Below are 17,061 nucleotides of genomic sequence, written 5' to 3'. Positions count from 1 at the left end.
TATCTATCATTTATTTATCTGTTGTGCTAAAACAAAAAATATAAATTCATGTTTCCCACACTTAATACCCCAAACGAAATATTAGCAAATTTATTAAAAATGAAAAAACTTTGCATGCATTCAGAGCCTTTGCTATGACACCTGAATTTTAGCTCTGGGGGCCTCTTTTTTCTCATGATCATTTTTAAGATGTTTCTACACCTATGGAGGCTATTGTATCTGTGGTAACAGTTGATTTCACATGATTTGAGACACACCCCTGTCTATATAAGGTCTCACAGGTGGCAAGGCAGATCAGAAAAAACTAAGCCATTAGGAAGGAAGAACTGCCTGTAGAGCTCAGAGATTGTGTGAAGGGTGCAAAAATGTCTGCTGCACTGAAAGTTCCCAGGAGCACAGTTGCAGCGTACTCAAGTTGTGTGTAATAGAGTTTCTGGGTGTAGTAGTGCAATGACACTAACCTGAGACGGCTGACTCTTTGCAAGGGCAGGTGATGGTAGAAAATGTTTGTGACGCCAGTGCCAATTAAACGGTGGCACGCCGTTTGCTGATAGCAGGAATAAATGAGGAACACCGTGATGTTAAAACAGAACTCCAACTTTAGTAGTTTTCAGAGAGACATTAACGGAAGTACAGTTCCTTTGCATACAGTTGATTTTTCAATACGGTCGATGCAGGCAATACAGATTGAGCAAGGTGACTACAGAGTGTTAAACACACAGGACTTGCAGTACAGGAGCTTGCACTCTATCTCTGACTGATCCTGGAACATAGCAAATCTTCTCCAAGGTCCAATACCTTAACTCTGGCGTATATCCTTGGTTTTAGCTTTATAAAGTACCTCCTCTGTTATCTTGAGTACCTCTTGCTTCTCTGCGCTTTGCCTCTGTCTCCCTCTCAGCTTCCTCAGGCTCTAGAAACTTCTGAGCTCCAAACTAGACTGACTTTTGCTTCCCTGTCTGGGCCTTATATAAACTAGGGCTCTCTAGCTCCCTCTAGTGACTAGAAGCTGGAATGACACCCCTAGCAGGCCTGTACATGCAAGTGTCACAGTAACAGGGAAATACATAACATTACATTACATGACAATTTATAAAGATGACATATACCAACTTCCCCATAAATAAGGGGGGACGACAGCACACCAAGTGACACCTCTGTAGTGACGGGCATTACAGTCCCCGTACACTACATACCCCACTGCTTTAAGCTGAGTACGACCTCGTACTCCATCAGGGCTCGCCCAACTGGAATCTCTACCTGAAACAGAAAAAAGAGACATGCAGGCATACATACATGTAATTCATCTGCATTTATATTCATATCAGGTCCAATTGGCAAAGGTGAAGGGTGGTGACAAGAGGCGTCGTTCTCTTCTCCTCAGGATAGTGAATGGAACTGGGGCGCTGACCTGGCACAGCGTAACATTATAACCAGGATAGTCCATGACAATGAATAAGTCCATAATAGAACAGCAAAATAGATAAAACAGTATAAAAACGGAACTACCCAGGAGTTTCCTGTGGGTGTATCACAGGCAAGGGCTCACGTGGAGGAGTCCATTCTTGCGCACAAATGTCAAGTAAAGTATTACCAGTAGCGACTGTTTGGGAGGAGACACCACCAGAATAGTCAAAGTCTCCTAAACGGACTGGCGGGCGTCCCCTGGTCATCCGGGTAGACCTTCTCAAAACAGGGGTCTCCTCTTCCCTTAGCAACGAGGTAGAAGAGAGAGGAGCAACAGGAGGGTCTCCATCAGGGAGATCTTGGTCAGGAACAACTGGAACAACAGGAACAATTAGATCCACCGGGGCATCCTGAACCAGCTCTTCCGGAGGTGAAGCTACAGTAGGTGCCGGAGCAGGCACCAGCAAGTTCAACCAAGGGGTCAGAAGCCAATGCATGGGATCAGCGTCATACCTCAGATTACTAACAGCCTGCATAGGATCCTCGGGCTGTATTGCTGACTCTGACACAGGATATTCCGATCCAGAACTCTCGGCACTAGGTTCTGGTGTCAGGCAGAGCTTTAACCGGTTTCGGTGTACAATTTGGGATCCCTTGTCTTCCCGGGTGATCTCATAAGTGTGAGTTCCAACATTTGGGATTGCCGTGACAACATAGGGACTTCGCTCCCATTTACTGTCCAATTTACTGGTACGGCGGTTATTCTTTAACCATACCACGGCCCCTATTGTCAAGGGTTCTGCATGGGCTGCTTGATCATAGTCTCTCTGCTGTCGGTCCCTAGCATAGTCCATACTCTCCTGAACAATGGCTTTGGCTGTATTCAATCGCCTTTGATGTTCAGCAACCCAGTCGGTGTTAGGTAATGGGTTAATGCAATCAGGTACGTGTATGTCCAATGAATGATCAGCAGGCAATGTCCCTTGGCGCCCAAACATCAAGTAAAAAGGGGTATACCCGGTGGAACAATGTATGGTATGATTGTATGTGAACATGAGCTGTGGCAACAGACTGGGCCAATCTCCTCTGTTCTCAGGAGGCACGGCCCTCAGCATCTCTATCAAGGTCTGATTCATTTTTTCACATAATCCGTTACCTTGAGGATGGTAGGCCGTTGTCCGGATCTTCTTACAGTTGTGTAAGCAGCACAGTTCATGGAACAGATGGGACTCAAAAGCAGGTCCTTGATCGGTGAGGATCTTTTCTGGACATCCATAGGGCAGGAGGAAGTGCTTCCAGAACATTTCGGCTGTAGTCTTGGCTGTCTGGTCTCTCACAGGCACCGCTACAACAAACTTAGTGAAATGGTCAATAATAGTCATGGCATAAGTATACCCTGAGCGACTAGGCTCCAGTTTCACATGGTCGATGGCGACCAGTTCAAGAGGACGAGTACTTACAATGGGTCTCAGTGGTGCCCTCTGATCATGGTGCTCACTTCGTTTTAAGGCACAGGCTACACACTCCCGACACCACTTCTCCATGTCTTCTCTCATGCCCACCCAGTAAAACCGCTGGCGAATAGTAGCCTCAGTCTTTTGGACCCCAAAGTGACCGGATTGATTGTGGTACATCTCCAACACCATACCTGCATCTCGTCGGGGTATGAGAATCTGGTGCACTCTCTCGTTGGACACTGGGTCTAGGCTTCTCCGTAGCAATAGGCCCTTTTGTATGAAGAGTTGATGGCGCTGTCTCCACAGTTTGATGAGCTCAGGATCTGCACTCTTACGCCGAATCCTCTCAGGGGCTCTGCCACTAGTAATGAAGTCCAACAACTCACCCAGCACTCTACTTTCAGACTGTAGTTTCACCCACCTTTCTTCTTTAGGATCAGGCCTACTGGAGGGTGAAGGAACTGCAGCTCTGTCATTGGTAGCTCGAGCCTGATCCTGTTGAGCAAATTTGTTATAGAAAGCCGGCATCTCTACATCTTCCCAAGCATCTCGCACATCATCAGGAGCTGTCTCTGTGGGAAGCCTGGATAAAGCATCAGCATTATCATTAGTACGTCCAGCACGATATTTTACAGAGAAATCATAGTTGGCGAGGCGAGAGGCCCATCTCTGTTCCAAGGCCCCCAATTTAGCTGTATTTAGATGTGCCAGAGGGTTATTGTCAGTGAATGCAATGAACGGGGTGGCGGCTAGATAATCCTTGAATTTTTCTGTCACCGCCCACACTAATGCCAGGAACTCTAGTTTGAAGGAACTATAATTCTGGTCATTTTTCTCAGCTCCTTTCAGGGAGCGGCTTGCATATGCTATCACTCTCTCTTTTCCCTCTTGGATTTGGGCTAACACCACTCCCAGGCCTCGCTTGCTAGCATCGGTATAAAGATGGAAAGGCTTGCTATAATCTGGGTAACCTAACACGGGAGGCTCGGTCAGTTTCTTTTTTAGCAATTGGAACGCTATCTCTCTTTCCTCATTCCACTCAATGGGCACAGGAGTTCTAGGACTCTTTTTGGGTTGCCCCCTCAAGAGTTCCTGGATAGGATCAGCTATTTGAGCAAAATGGGGGATAAAACGTCTATAGTAGCCGGCAAAACCAAGGAAACTCCTCACCTCTTTGACGGTAGTAGGAACCGGCCAATTACGGACAGCTGCTAATTTATCAGGGTCAGGTTGCACTCCCTCTCCGCTTACTACATGCCCCAGGTATCTTACTGCAGGTTTGAGCAGGTGACACTTGGATGGCTTTACCTTCAAGCCATATTTGATAAGGATTTCAAATACTTCTGCCAAATGTTTCAGATGGTCTTCATATGTTTTTGAGTACACAATGACGTCATCTAGATACAGCAGCACTGTTTCGAAGTTTTTGTGACCCAAACACCGTTCCATTAGTCTCTGGAAAGTTCCTGGGGCATTACATAGCCCGAACGGCATACAATTGAATTCGAACAGGCCCATGGGAGTAGTGAAAGCAGTCTTTTCCCTATCCTCGGGGGCCATGGGTACTTGCCAGTAGCCACTGGTCAAGTCCAAGGTGGAGAAATAGGCAGAGGAGCCCAGAGCAGTTAGTGACTCCTCAATGCGGGGCAGTGGGTATGCATCTTTGTGGGTTATCTGATTAATTTTCCTATAATCCACACAGAAACGGATACCACCGTCCTTCTTCTTTACAAGGACCAGGGGTGCAGCCCACGGGCTACGGCTGTCCCGGATTACATTAGAGTCTTTCATCTCTTGGATCATTTCTTTTACAGTCTGATATGAAGTAGGCGGTAAAGGTCTGTATCTCTCCTTGATAGGAGGATGAGAGCCAGTAGGTATGGTGTGTTGTATGGCACTAACCTCTCCATAGTCAGTAGCATGCTTACTGAAGGCCTGGTGGTGCTCCTTGACAAGCTGTAGAATCCCTTCTTGTTGATGTTGGGGGGTAGTCTCGTCCCCTACATGGAGCTCTTCCCACCAGGGCACTTGTGGCTGGGTCACCGGCGAACATCCGCTGACTGCAGCTGGCGGCTTTTCTGTCACTGGAAGACGAATGACGTCTTGGAAGGACACCTGGGACAGCTGGGCAACACGGCAATGCTTAGTAAGCGCAACAGGATGATCACTCAGGTTAATCAGACGGACAGGTACTTTACCTTGGGAGACGGTCACCAGGCACTTGGCAGCTCTCACATAAGGGTAATCCTCCATCTGGATTGGTTCTACTAGGGCTGGATAATCTCGGCCTTGGACTCCCAGGACAGCACGACACCATAAAAGAGTTTGAGAATTAGGAGGCAAAGTCACAGGCTTAATATCACTAATCCTGGCAGTACAAATTTCTCCTTTCCCATTAGCAAACCTCTGTTGGGCACTTAACACAGTAATAGTCTTTTGAATCACCCTCCTGGATGCAGAGGAAGCAGTGGGCAAAGTCTGATGTAATACAGCAAGTATTTCTGAATAACAGTTTTTGAAGACATTGGTGCCTAGAATGACAGGATGTCCTCCTCTGTCACCGGCCTGTACTACGATCACTCCCTGTTGAGGCAGGGTTACTTCTCCCACCTGCAGGGTGGGTTCCCAGTATCCATGAATCTTTACTGGTTTGCCATTGCTGGCGATAATTTCCACCCAGGATTCAGGCGGTTGGGTCAACTGGTTGGTGTCCCAGAACTTTTCAAATGCAGGCAGCTGAATAGTAGTGACCTGAGACCCAGTATCTAATAGGGCTTCAAAGGGGACCCCGTTGATCTCTATATTGATTTTAGGATGGGATCCTACATAACGTGGCATCCAATTTGGATCCTCTGGACCTAGTGTTCTACCTCCCGAGGGGTGGTCCTCAGCCTCAGGGGTTGCCCGTTTAACTGCCAGCACGTGGATTCTGTGTGTCCCAGCTTTTTGCAGTATGTACACACGGGCCGCTTGCGATCTCTATTACGCCTCCCAGGATCCCTGGGGTGAGTCTCATGGTAAGGAGGTGGGAACGGCCTAGGAGGTGACAGGAATTCTTCATCTAGCATTATGGGTTTTTCCCATTCCTCTATTTTTCTGCACACTTTCTCTAGACTTTTAGTGAGGTGATTTACTTGCTCTGTCAGCATGGCAATAGTATCGGTAGCTGACACTTGAACAGCTTGGCCGGCCTCAGCTCGGTTAGTGATAAGCGGTTTTGGCCTGCAGGCTGGTGACTCAGGTGGGGTGCTCAACTCAGGAGATACTGCGGACCCCAGAATTTTTACAGCCAGTTCTTTAAAGTCCAGAAAGGTACTGTTAGGGTGCTGGGCGGACAGCATCTTTAATTGGGTCCTTATTTGTTCACTAGACACCCCGTTGATAAATTGTTCCCTCAGGGTCTGGTCCTGGTTATCAGCCTCTTTGGGATCTATCTGAATTACAGCCCCTAAAGCCTCCTGAAGTGATAGGGCATAGTCACGGAGAGACTCCCCGGACTTCTGTTTCTTGCCAAAGAAATGCATCTTTATCTCTGAGGCAGTCCTAGTTTCAAAAGTGGCCCTGAGGCGGGTGAATATCTGTTCTAGAGTACTCCGCTCAGTAGCAGGCCAGGATAATACCTCCCTGCGGGCAGCTCCCTCCAGCTGCGCTAGCAGGATTTCCATTTGCTGGTCGGCATTTATGGGGTACAGTTTGAATAATGCCAGCAACTTTTCTTTAAAGTCCCTTAGGGTATGGGTCTCTCCTCTGTAGCGGGGGAACCATGGGGCCCCGAAATAGTAAGGCATGGTAAAGGGCATCATGCTGGGGGCTGTAGGATGATTAGGAGCCGCAAGCTCTCCCGGGGCCGGCTGCTCGGGAACTCCCGGTTCTGACATGTTAGCTTATTGCGATGTGGCCGCTGGTGACTAAAGGGGCCGGAACAATCCCCTTCCCTCCGGTTACAAGTTCTTACCGGTATCGCCGGGCTCGCGCAGGCCAAGTCTCGCGAGATTCCGGACGTCCTGAGCACCCGATGACGTAGAAGAAGCAGGGCCGCGGCGGTGCGATGATGAAGAGGGGCGGGATTCTCTGTGTCCTTGCAGGGATCCGCCCACGAAGGTCCTCAGCAGCGCGGGAAACTTTACTCCAGGCGGCCGGTGGCCATCTTTAGCAAAACGCTGTCCATTCACCGACAGCAAGCAGGATTGTAAAAAGTCCACAAAACCACACTCCAATGCGGCGATTTTCTTCCTCTTGATAGCGCAACACTGCACAGCGCTTTCTGAAGATTTTAGGGACACTTTTAGTATGTTTTTCAGTCCACAAAGTCCACTTTAAATAAAACAGGCAATTTGTCACTTTGGTCACAGGGCAACTGTATAAGGCACAAAGTTCACGCTTCTTGCACTAGAAAGCGTGCGTATTCTGTTCGTGACGCCAAAAGAGAGGTGCAGCGTACTCAAGTTGTGTGTAATAGAGTTTCTGGGTGTAGTAGTGCAATGACACTAACCTGAGACGGCTGACTCTCTGCAAGGGCAGGTGATGGTAGAAAATGTTCGTGACGCCAGTGCCAATTAAACGGTGGCACGCCGTTTGCTGATAGCAGGAATAAATGAGGAACACCGTGATGTTAAAACAGAACTCCAACTTTAGTAGTTTTCAGAGAGACATTAACGGAAGTACAGTTCCTTTGCATACAGTTGATTTTTCAATACGGTCGATGCAGGCAATACAGATTGAGCAAGGTGACTACAGAGTGTTAAACACACAGGACTTGCAGTACAGGAGCTTGCACTCTATCTCTGACTGATCCTGGAACATAGCAAATCTTCTCCAAGGTCCAATACCTTAACTCTGGCGTATATCCTTGGTTTTAGCTTTATAAAGTACCTCCTCTGTTATCTTGAGTACCTCTTGCTTCTCTGCGCTTTGCCTCTGTCTCCCTCTCAGCTTCCTCAGGCTCTAGAAACTTCTGAGCTCCAAACTAGACTGACTTTTGCTTCCCTGTCTGGGCCTTATATAAACTAGGGCTCTCTAGCTCCCTCTAGTGACTAGAAGCTGGAATGACACCCCTAGCAGGCCTGTACATGCAAGTGTCACAGTAACAGGGAAATACATAACATTACATTACATGACAATTTATAAAGATGACATATACCAACTTCCCCATAAATAAGGGGGGACGACAGCACACCAAGTGACACCTCTGTAGTGACGGGCATTACAGTCCCTGTACACTACACAGTAACCTCCATATTTCTTAAATGGAAGAAGTTTGGAGCAGGCAGGTCTCTTTCTAGAGCTGGCTGCCCCACCAAATTAAGTAATCAGTGGAGAAGTACCTTCGTAAGATAGGTGACCAAGAAGCCAATTGTCACTCTGGCTAAGCTCCAAAGATCCTGTGTGCAGATGGGAGAAACTTACCATCACTGCATCATTCCACCAACCTAGGCTTTCTGGCAGAGTAGCCAGAAAGAAGCCTCTCCTCAGTAACAGATACATGGAAGACCTTCTGGAGTTTAAGAAAAAAGCACCTAAACGACTCTCAGACTGTGAGAAAGATTCTCTGGTCTGATGAACCAACCTAGATTGAACTTTTTGGCCTCAATTCTAAGCGTCATGTTTGGAGGAAACCAGGCACTCCCCAATACCTTCCCTACAGTGAAGCATGGTGGTGGCAAAATCATGCTGTGGGGGTGTTTTTCAGTGGCTGGGACAGGGAGACTGGACAGGGTTGGGGAAAGCTGAATGGGGCAAAGTACAGAGATATTTTTAATGAAACGTAAGGACCTCATACTGGTCCAAAGTAGCAATCGTGGCAGCTAAGGAGTCTACAGAAGGAGCAATCTCCTTCTCCTACCCATCAGGCCCCTGCAACGTAATTGCAGGGTCCCGATGGTTGCTATGGCAGTCAGAGGCGTTAACAAGGCCTCTGGGCCTGCCATGTACCAAAGTCTACCAAAACTGTCCAAAGACAGGGTCTAGTAGACGAAGTGTCAGAGTGAAACTGACTATTGCAGTGTATTGTACTAGCGATCAGATCACTGTATGTTCAAGTGGGAAAAAAGTAAAATAAATAAAAAACAAACTATTTTTTCCCCTATACACTCCCAAAAAAAAAAAAAAAAATACCCATAATTGGTATAACCACGTCCATAACAACCTGATCTATAAATGATCATGTTAGTTATCCCATACTGTGAACAGCTTAAAAAAAAAACTTAAAAAACAATGACAGAATCACTGTCACCTCACTTCCCAAAAAATGGTATAAAAAAGTCATACGTACCCCAAAATGGTACCAATAAAATGTACAGACTGTCCCACAAAAAACATGCTACATTGACAGAAAAATAATAAAAATAGGTCTTAGATATGGAGATGTAAAACAAAAAGATTTTTATTAAAAGTTATTTTATGAAGCAAAAGAAGTAAAACATGAGAAATCATATACCGTATTTTTCGCCCTATAAGACGCACTGGCCCATCAGATGCACCTAGGTTTTAGAGGAGGACAATAAGAAAAAAAATATTTTTCATTACACCTCAGGTCAGACCACCAATCAGACCCCCAATGTTAATCAAACCTAAGCTAACAGCCTCAATCAGACCCCCAATGTTAAGACCCCAGTCAGACCTCAGATAAGAGCCCCATGCCTTTCATCAGCCTCCATGCCTCTCATCAGTCCCCATATCAGCCCCTATGCCTCTCATCACCCCCATATCAGCCCCTATGCCTCTCATCACCCCCATATCAGCCCCCATGCCTCTCATCAGCCCCCATATCAGCCCCCATGCCTCTCATCAGCCCCCATATTAGCCCCCATGCCTCTCATCAGACCCCACATCAGTCCCCATGCCTCTCATCAGCCCCCATATCAGCCCCTATGCCCCTCATCAGCCCCCATATTAGCCCCTATGCCTCTCATCAGCCCCATATCAGCCCCTATGCCTCTCATCACCCCCATATAAGCCCCCATGCCTCTCATCAGCTCCCATATCAGCACCTATGCCTCTCATCAGCCCCCATATCAGTCCTTATGCCTCTTATTAGCCCCCATTATCAGCCTTATGCCTCTTACTAGCCCCATTATCAGCTTTATGCCTCACCAATCAGACCCCCAATGTTAATCAAACCTAAGCTGACAGCCCCAATCAGACCCCCAATGTTAATAAGACCCCAGTCAGACCTCAGATAAGAGCCCCATGCCTTTCATCAGCCTCCATGCCTCTCATCAGCCCCCATATCAGCCCCTATGCCTCTCATCACCCCCATATCAGCCCCCATGCCTCTCATCAGCCCCCATATCAGCCCCTATGCCTCTCATAACCCCAATATCAGCCCCTATGCCTCTCATCAGCCCCCATATTAGCCCCTATGCCTCTCATCAGCCCCATATCAGCCCCTATGCCTCTCATCACCCCCATATAAGCCCCTATGCCTCTCATCAGCCCCTATGCCTCTTATCAGCCCCCATATCAGTCCTTATGCCTCTTATTAGCCCCCATTATGCCTCTCATCACTCCCATTGCCTCAGCCCCAAGCAGCCTCATGTTTTATAAAATAAAAAAACACTTACCTCTCCTGCTCCTGGACGCCGCCGCTCCTCCCCGCCCGCGATCTGCTTCCTCCTGCTGTGCTGTGAACTGGCGTGCACAGCGTGAGGTCACAGAGCGCCCTCAAGCTGTGCGCAGCCACTGCACAGCCGACAGCCAAGGACCAGGAAGCAGTGAGTACAGAACCTTCACCGCTTCCTGGTCCTCCGGTACTAATGAGTAGATTTGGTATCGTCATATTCGTATCAACACGCAAAGTAAAATTATCACATCATATATACTGTATTGTGAACCCCATAAAAAATACTGACGGAATTGCAATATTTGCCAACTTCACATCCCAAAAACAAAAAAAATAAATAATAAAAAGCAATCAAAAAGACAAATATAGCAGAAAATGGTACCAAAAAAACTAGTCCACTCCCCAAAAAGGCCCACAGGCTTTTATACATTGATGCAAAAATAAAAAATGTCATGGACATTAGTATATGGTTTTTGAATAAAAAAAATTATTTTGTGATGCAAAAGTAGTAAAACATGAAAAACTATATACAGTTGCAAGAAAAAGTATGTTAACCCTTTGGAATGATATGGATTTCTGCACAAATTGGTAATAAAATGTGATCTGATCTTCATCTAAGTCACAACAACAGACAATCACAGTCTGCTTAAACTAATAACACACAAAGAATTAAATGTTACCATGTTTTTATTGAACACACCATGTAAACATTCACAGTGCAGGTTGAAAAAGTATGTGAACCCCTAGACTAATGACATCTCCAAGAGCTAATTGGAGTGAGGTGTCAGCCAATTGGAATCCAATCAATGAGATGAGATTGGAGGTGCTGGTTACAGCTGCCCTGCTCTATAAAAACACACATCAGTTCTGGGTTTGCTTTTCACAAGAAGCATTGCTTCATGTGAATGATGCCTCGCACAAAAGAGCTCTCAGAAGACCTACAATTAAGAATTGTTGACTTGCATAAAGCTGGAAAGGGTTATAAAAGCATCTCCAAAAGCCTTGCTGTTCATCAGTCCACGGTAAGACAAATTGTCTATAAATGGAGAAAGTTCAGCACTGCTGCTACTCTCCCTAGGAGTGGCCGTCCTGTAAAGATGACTGCAAGAGCACAGCGCAAACTGCTCAATGAGGTGAAGAAAAATCCTAGAATGTCAGCTAAAGACTTACAAAAGTCTCTGGCATATGCTAACATCCCTGTTAGAGAATCTACGATACGTAAAACACTAAACAAGAATGGATTTCATGGGAGGATACCACAGAGGAAACCACTGCTGTCCAAAAAAAACATTGCTGCACGTTTACAGTTTGCACAAGAGCACCTGGATGTTTCACAGCAGTACTGGCAAAATATTCTGTGGACAGATGAAACCAAAGATGAGTTGTTTGGAAGAAACACACAACACTATGAGGGGAGAAAAAGAGGCACAGCACACCAACATCAAAACCTCATCCCAACTGTGAAGTATGGTGGTGGGGGCATCATGGTTTGGGGCTGCTTTGGACAACGACCCAAAGCATAGAATCAACAACAGAATGGCTTAAACAGAAGAAAATACGCCTTCTGGTGTGGCCCAGTCAGAGTCCTGACCTCAACCCGATTGAGATGTTGTGGCATGACCTCAAGAAAGCGATTCACACCAGACATCCCAAGAATATTGCTGAACTGACACTGTTCTGTAAAGAGGAATGGTCAACAATTACTCCTGATCGTTGTGCACGTCTGATCTCCAACTACAGGAAATGTTTGGTTGAAGTTATTGCTGCCAAAGGAGGTTCAACCAGTTATTAAATCCAAGGGTTCACATACTTTTCCCACCTGCACTGTGAATGTTTACATGGTGTGTTCAATAAAAACATGGTAAAATGTTATTCTTTGTGTGTTATTAGTTTAAGCAGACTGTGATTGTCTATTGTTGTGACTTAGATAAAGATCAGATCACATTTTATGACCGATTTGTGCAGAAATCCATATCATTCTTGCAACTGTAAATTTGGGATTGCTATATTCATATCAACCCAAAGAATAACGTTATCATATCATATATACTGCATAAATTTTTTTTAAAAACACTGACAATTGCAATTTTGGGCTACGTTACCTGCCAAAAAGTCAAATAAAAAGTGATCAAAAAGCCAAATATACCCTAAAATGGTGCCAATAAAAAAGTTATGGCTCTTTGCGTAACAAATTATGTGATGCTTTTTCTCCTTTTGAAGTGGTTATTCAAAAATAATATAGACCTCCCCGAATGGCCAAGCCATGGTGGAGATGATACTCACCTGGTCCCTGCTGCTGGGTTCGGTGTCTGATGCTCCCTGCTGCACTAAAATGAACATCCACAAGGAGGGACACGTGACCGCTGCAGCCAATTACAGGCTGCAGCAGTAACTTGCTTCCCTTGCGTCATGACAACTGGTCATGTGATGCAAGGGGAGCAAGTCACTTGGCTGAAGTGGTCGTGTCCCCCCTGTCAACGGATGTTGATTTCAGTGCGGCAGATAAAGGAACAGCTGGTGCGGGTGTGTCAGACACCGAACCCGGCCATGAGGACCAGGTAAGTAGGATTTCCACCATGGGTCGGCCACTCTGGGAGGTCTGCCTTAGGGCTGTATTAGACCTGCAGATGAGCATTTCGATTGTCAGGAAGGAAGTATTCCTTCCCGACAATCGCCTGCTCGTCCGTGAAAGAGACAGCTACTGCTAGATGCAGCAATCTCCTCTACAGTATGGGGTGGAGCAATCATTAATGCCATCACTCTTCCCCATACAGAAACATTGTTTGCCGGCAGCAGATCGTGATTAGATGGCATGCTCTGCTGCTGGCAAACAATGATTTTTTGGCATGCATAAAAAATGCGATTGCCAGATGAATGAGCAAACGCTTGTTCATCAGGTAATTAGCAGCAAATCATGAGAATGCTTGTTAGAGATGATCTGGCCGACCCTCAGCCAATGTAATACAGGACTTTAGGGTACTTTCACACTTGCTGCAGAGGATTCCGGCAGGCAGTTCCGTCTCCGGTAATCCGGACGCAAACGGATGCATTTGTGAGACGAATCCGGATGCGGATCCTTCTCACAAATGCATTGCAATACCGCATCCGTCTTTCTGTTTGTCATCTGGAAAAACGGATCCGGTATTATTATAATTTTTTCATCTTTAAAGGTCTGCGCAGACCGCAAAACTGGATCTGTTTTGCCAGATCTGGCATTAATGTATTTCAATGTAAATTAATTCCGGCAAGGATTTGTGGCCGGAGAGAAAACTGCAGCATGCTGCAGTATTTTCTCCGGCCAAAAAACGTAAGACGGACTGAACTGATGCATCCTGAACGGATTACTCTCCATTCAGAATGCATTAGGATAAAACTGATCAGTTTTTTTCCGGTATTGAGCCCCTGTGACGGAACTCAATACCGTAAAACAAAAACGCTAGTGTGGAAGTACCCTTAGTCTTAGATAATTCCTTTAAACCTTGCAAAAATGAAACATTTGGGGCTAAAGCATTTTCACAGTGCAATGTTAATAAATTCTATGAGAAGAAAGGGCTTCAAATGAGCTCATAACAAGCCCTGCCTCTGATGCCACCAGATGTAAGGCAGCTATCCTATAAGTCCATGTGCGACTCTTTAAATAGGCCTTGAGACATGACTTGGATATTAAATAAGCCAGCACCTGAGAGTACTGGCTTAACTGGGTGAGAGGCCTAAGTCAGGATTTGGGTGGTACTCTCTGCTCTGTACTGATGAGGGGCAATCACCCCCAAACAACTGTCTGCAGAGATAGTACCCCCCAAATAATAAGGCCCCTTTCACACAGGCGAGATTTCCGCGCGGGTGCAATGCGTGAGGTGAACGCATTGTACCCGCACTGAATCCGGACCCATTCATTTCTATGGGGCTGTGCACATGAGCGCTGATTTTCACGCATCACTTGTGCGTTGCGTGAAAATCGCAGCATGCTCCTCTTTGTGCGTTTTTCACGTAACGCAGGCCCCATAGAAATGAATGGGGTTGCGTAAAAATCGCAAGCATCCGCAAGCAAGTGCGGATGCAGTGCGATTTTCACGCACGGTTGCTAGGTGACGATCGGGATGTGGCCCCAATCATTATTATTTTCCCTTATAACATGGTTATAAGGGAAAATAATAGCATTCTGAATACAGAATGCATAGTACAATAGGGCTGGAGGGGTCAATTAAAAAAAGTTAACTCACCTTAATCCACTTGTTCGCGCAGCCGGCATCTCTTCTGTCTTCTTTTGTGAAGAATAGGACCTTTGATGACGTCACTACGTTCATCACATGGTCCGTCACATGATCCATCACCATAGTGACGTCATCAAAGGTCCTATACCTCACAGAACAAGACAGAAGAGATGCCAGCTGCGCGAACAAGTGGATTAGGTGAGTTAAATAATTTTTTTAAAAATTTAACCCCTCCAGCCCTATTTTACTTTGCATTCTGTATTCAGAATGCTATTATTTTCCCTTATAACCATGTTATAAGGGGAAATAATACAATCTACACTACAACTAACCCAAACCTGAACTTCTGTGAAGAAGTTCGGGTCTGGGTACCACAGTCAGTTTTTTATCACGCGCGTGCAAAACACATTGCACCCGCGCAATAAAAACTGAACATCGGAACGCAATCGCAGTCAAAACTGACTGCAATTGCATTCCTACTCGCGCGGGTTTGCCGCAATGCACCGGGACGCATCCGGACCTAATCCGGACACGCTCATCTGCAAGGGGCCTAAATTCTGTGAAACACATGTGGGGTCAAAACCAGCATTACATTCCTAGATTAATCTCTTGTGGGGTGTAGTATCAAATATAGGGTCTTTCCACTGTATTAGTACATCAGGGGCTTTGCAAGTTTGATATGGCACCTAAAACCATTCCAGTAAAATCTCGGTTTCAAAAGCCATATAGAGATCCTTCCCTTCTGAGGCTTGCTGTGTGCCCAAACTGTAGGTTAGGACCATATATGTGGTATTGCCATACTTGGAAGAAAATGTGTAACAATTTTTGGGTTCCTTTCTCTCCTTTTAACCTTTTGCAAAAATTTAAAATATTGAGCTAAAACTACATATTACTACATATTTTTGATTTTCATGCCCCCATTGTAATAAATTCTATAAGACATCTGTGGGGTCAAAATGCTTACTGCCACCCTATATTCCTTGAGAGGTTTTAGCATCTCAAGGCCCACTCAACCTAAAATAGTGTCTGAAAAAAGTCTTAAAAAAACAGGGCTCCAAAATCCACAAGGTTCTCTTTCAATTCTGAGGTCGGTATTTTAGTCAGGTAGCACTCTACTGCCACATATGGGATGTTTCTAAAAACTGTAGAATCAGGGTAATACATTTTGAGTATTAGTTCTATTTTATTACCTGCTTACCAAAACATTCATACATTTTTTTATTTCACCTCCATTTTGCATTAATAAAGGGTTAATAAAATTACCTAAATGCCATTTTGAATTCTTTGAGGGGTGTTGTTTTTAAAATGGGGTGATTTATGGGTTATTTCTTATATAGAGGCCTCTCAAAGCCACTTCAGAACTGAATTGGTCCATAAAAAAATGGAATTTGGACATTTGTAAACTTGCAGCTACACTTATAAGCCCTTTATCAGCTCCGAAAAATAAAAGTACAATTGAACAATGATGCTAACTAGTGTTGATTGAACACCAAAGTGCTCGGGTGCTCTGGCCGAACACATCGGGATGCTCAGGTGCTCTACCGAGCACCCGAGTATAATGGAGGTCAAATGGAGAACCCGAGCATTAAACCAGGCACCCCCTGCTCTGAAGAGGGGAAGGTGCCTGGTTCATAGGAAAAGGTCAGAAATTGATGGAAACACCACCGAAATGGTTCGGGAACAGCATGGGGAGGATGTCTGGATGCATCTTGGACTCCCAGGTCGCTGCTGGGAACCATGTTGTCCGAGTAGTATGCCACTTTTACAGACTTACAATAATATGCACAAAACCGGAAAAAAAAATCTATTTTAGAGGAAAAATTGTTAAGAAACATTTCTTTCCTGTATATTTACTTGTATATAAAGTGCAAGTGCTGCCAAAAATTACAAGGAAGAGGTACTCCGATACAACCTGTATATCACATAATGGAGGGCCTCATTCACATTGTGGTACAATAGTTCATGTAGTGGGACTCCTACACTCATAAATCCTATGCACTAAGTGAAAGGGCCAAAAATTACAAGGAACCGGCACTCCAAAACACCCTTTGTTACACATAAAGGGGGCATCATACACACCCTTGAAAAATGATGATTGATGGCCTGCTGGTGACCCTCAAAAACATTTGGAGCAAGGGCCTGCTGATCTGACCATCTAAAACCTTAGGGGCGAGGGCCTGCTGCCGCCTTGGAGACTCTAGATAACCTCTGGGCGATTGCACGTCCCCGTGACGGCGACGATCCATTTGGATGTCTGCCCTATCAACTTTCGATGTTCTTTTCTGCGCCTACCATGGTGATCACAGGTAACAGGGAATCAGGGTTCGATGCCGAAGAGGGAGCCTGAGAAACGGCTACCACATCCAAGGGAGGTCAATGGCTGAAATCTGATTGGCTGTTGTTACATTGTCCCTTTTTTTTCCTA

At 45.6% G+C, this 17,061-nt stretch overlaps 1 protein-coding gene across 2 annotated transcripts in view; it reads left to right on the top strand.

Annotated features, from left to right (window-relative positions):
• The window catches only part of LOC120986900 (circularly permutated Ras protein 1-like), a 137,910-nt gene that overhangs the window by 60,644 nt on the left and 60,205 nt on the right, over positions 1–17,061 (top strand). The gene's annotated exons all lie outside the window — the stretch shown is intronic.

Source organism: Bufo bufo, chromosome 1 (genome assembly GCF_905171765.1).
Source record: "Bufo bufo chromosome 1, aBufBuf1.1, whole genome shotgun sequence".
NCBI lineage: Eukaryota > Metazoa > Chordata > Amphibia > Anura > Bufonidae > Bufo > Bufo bufo.
This window is presented reverse-complemented; position numbering and strand designations above follow the sequence as displayed.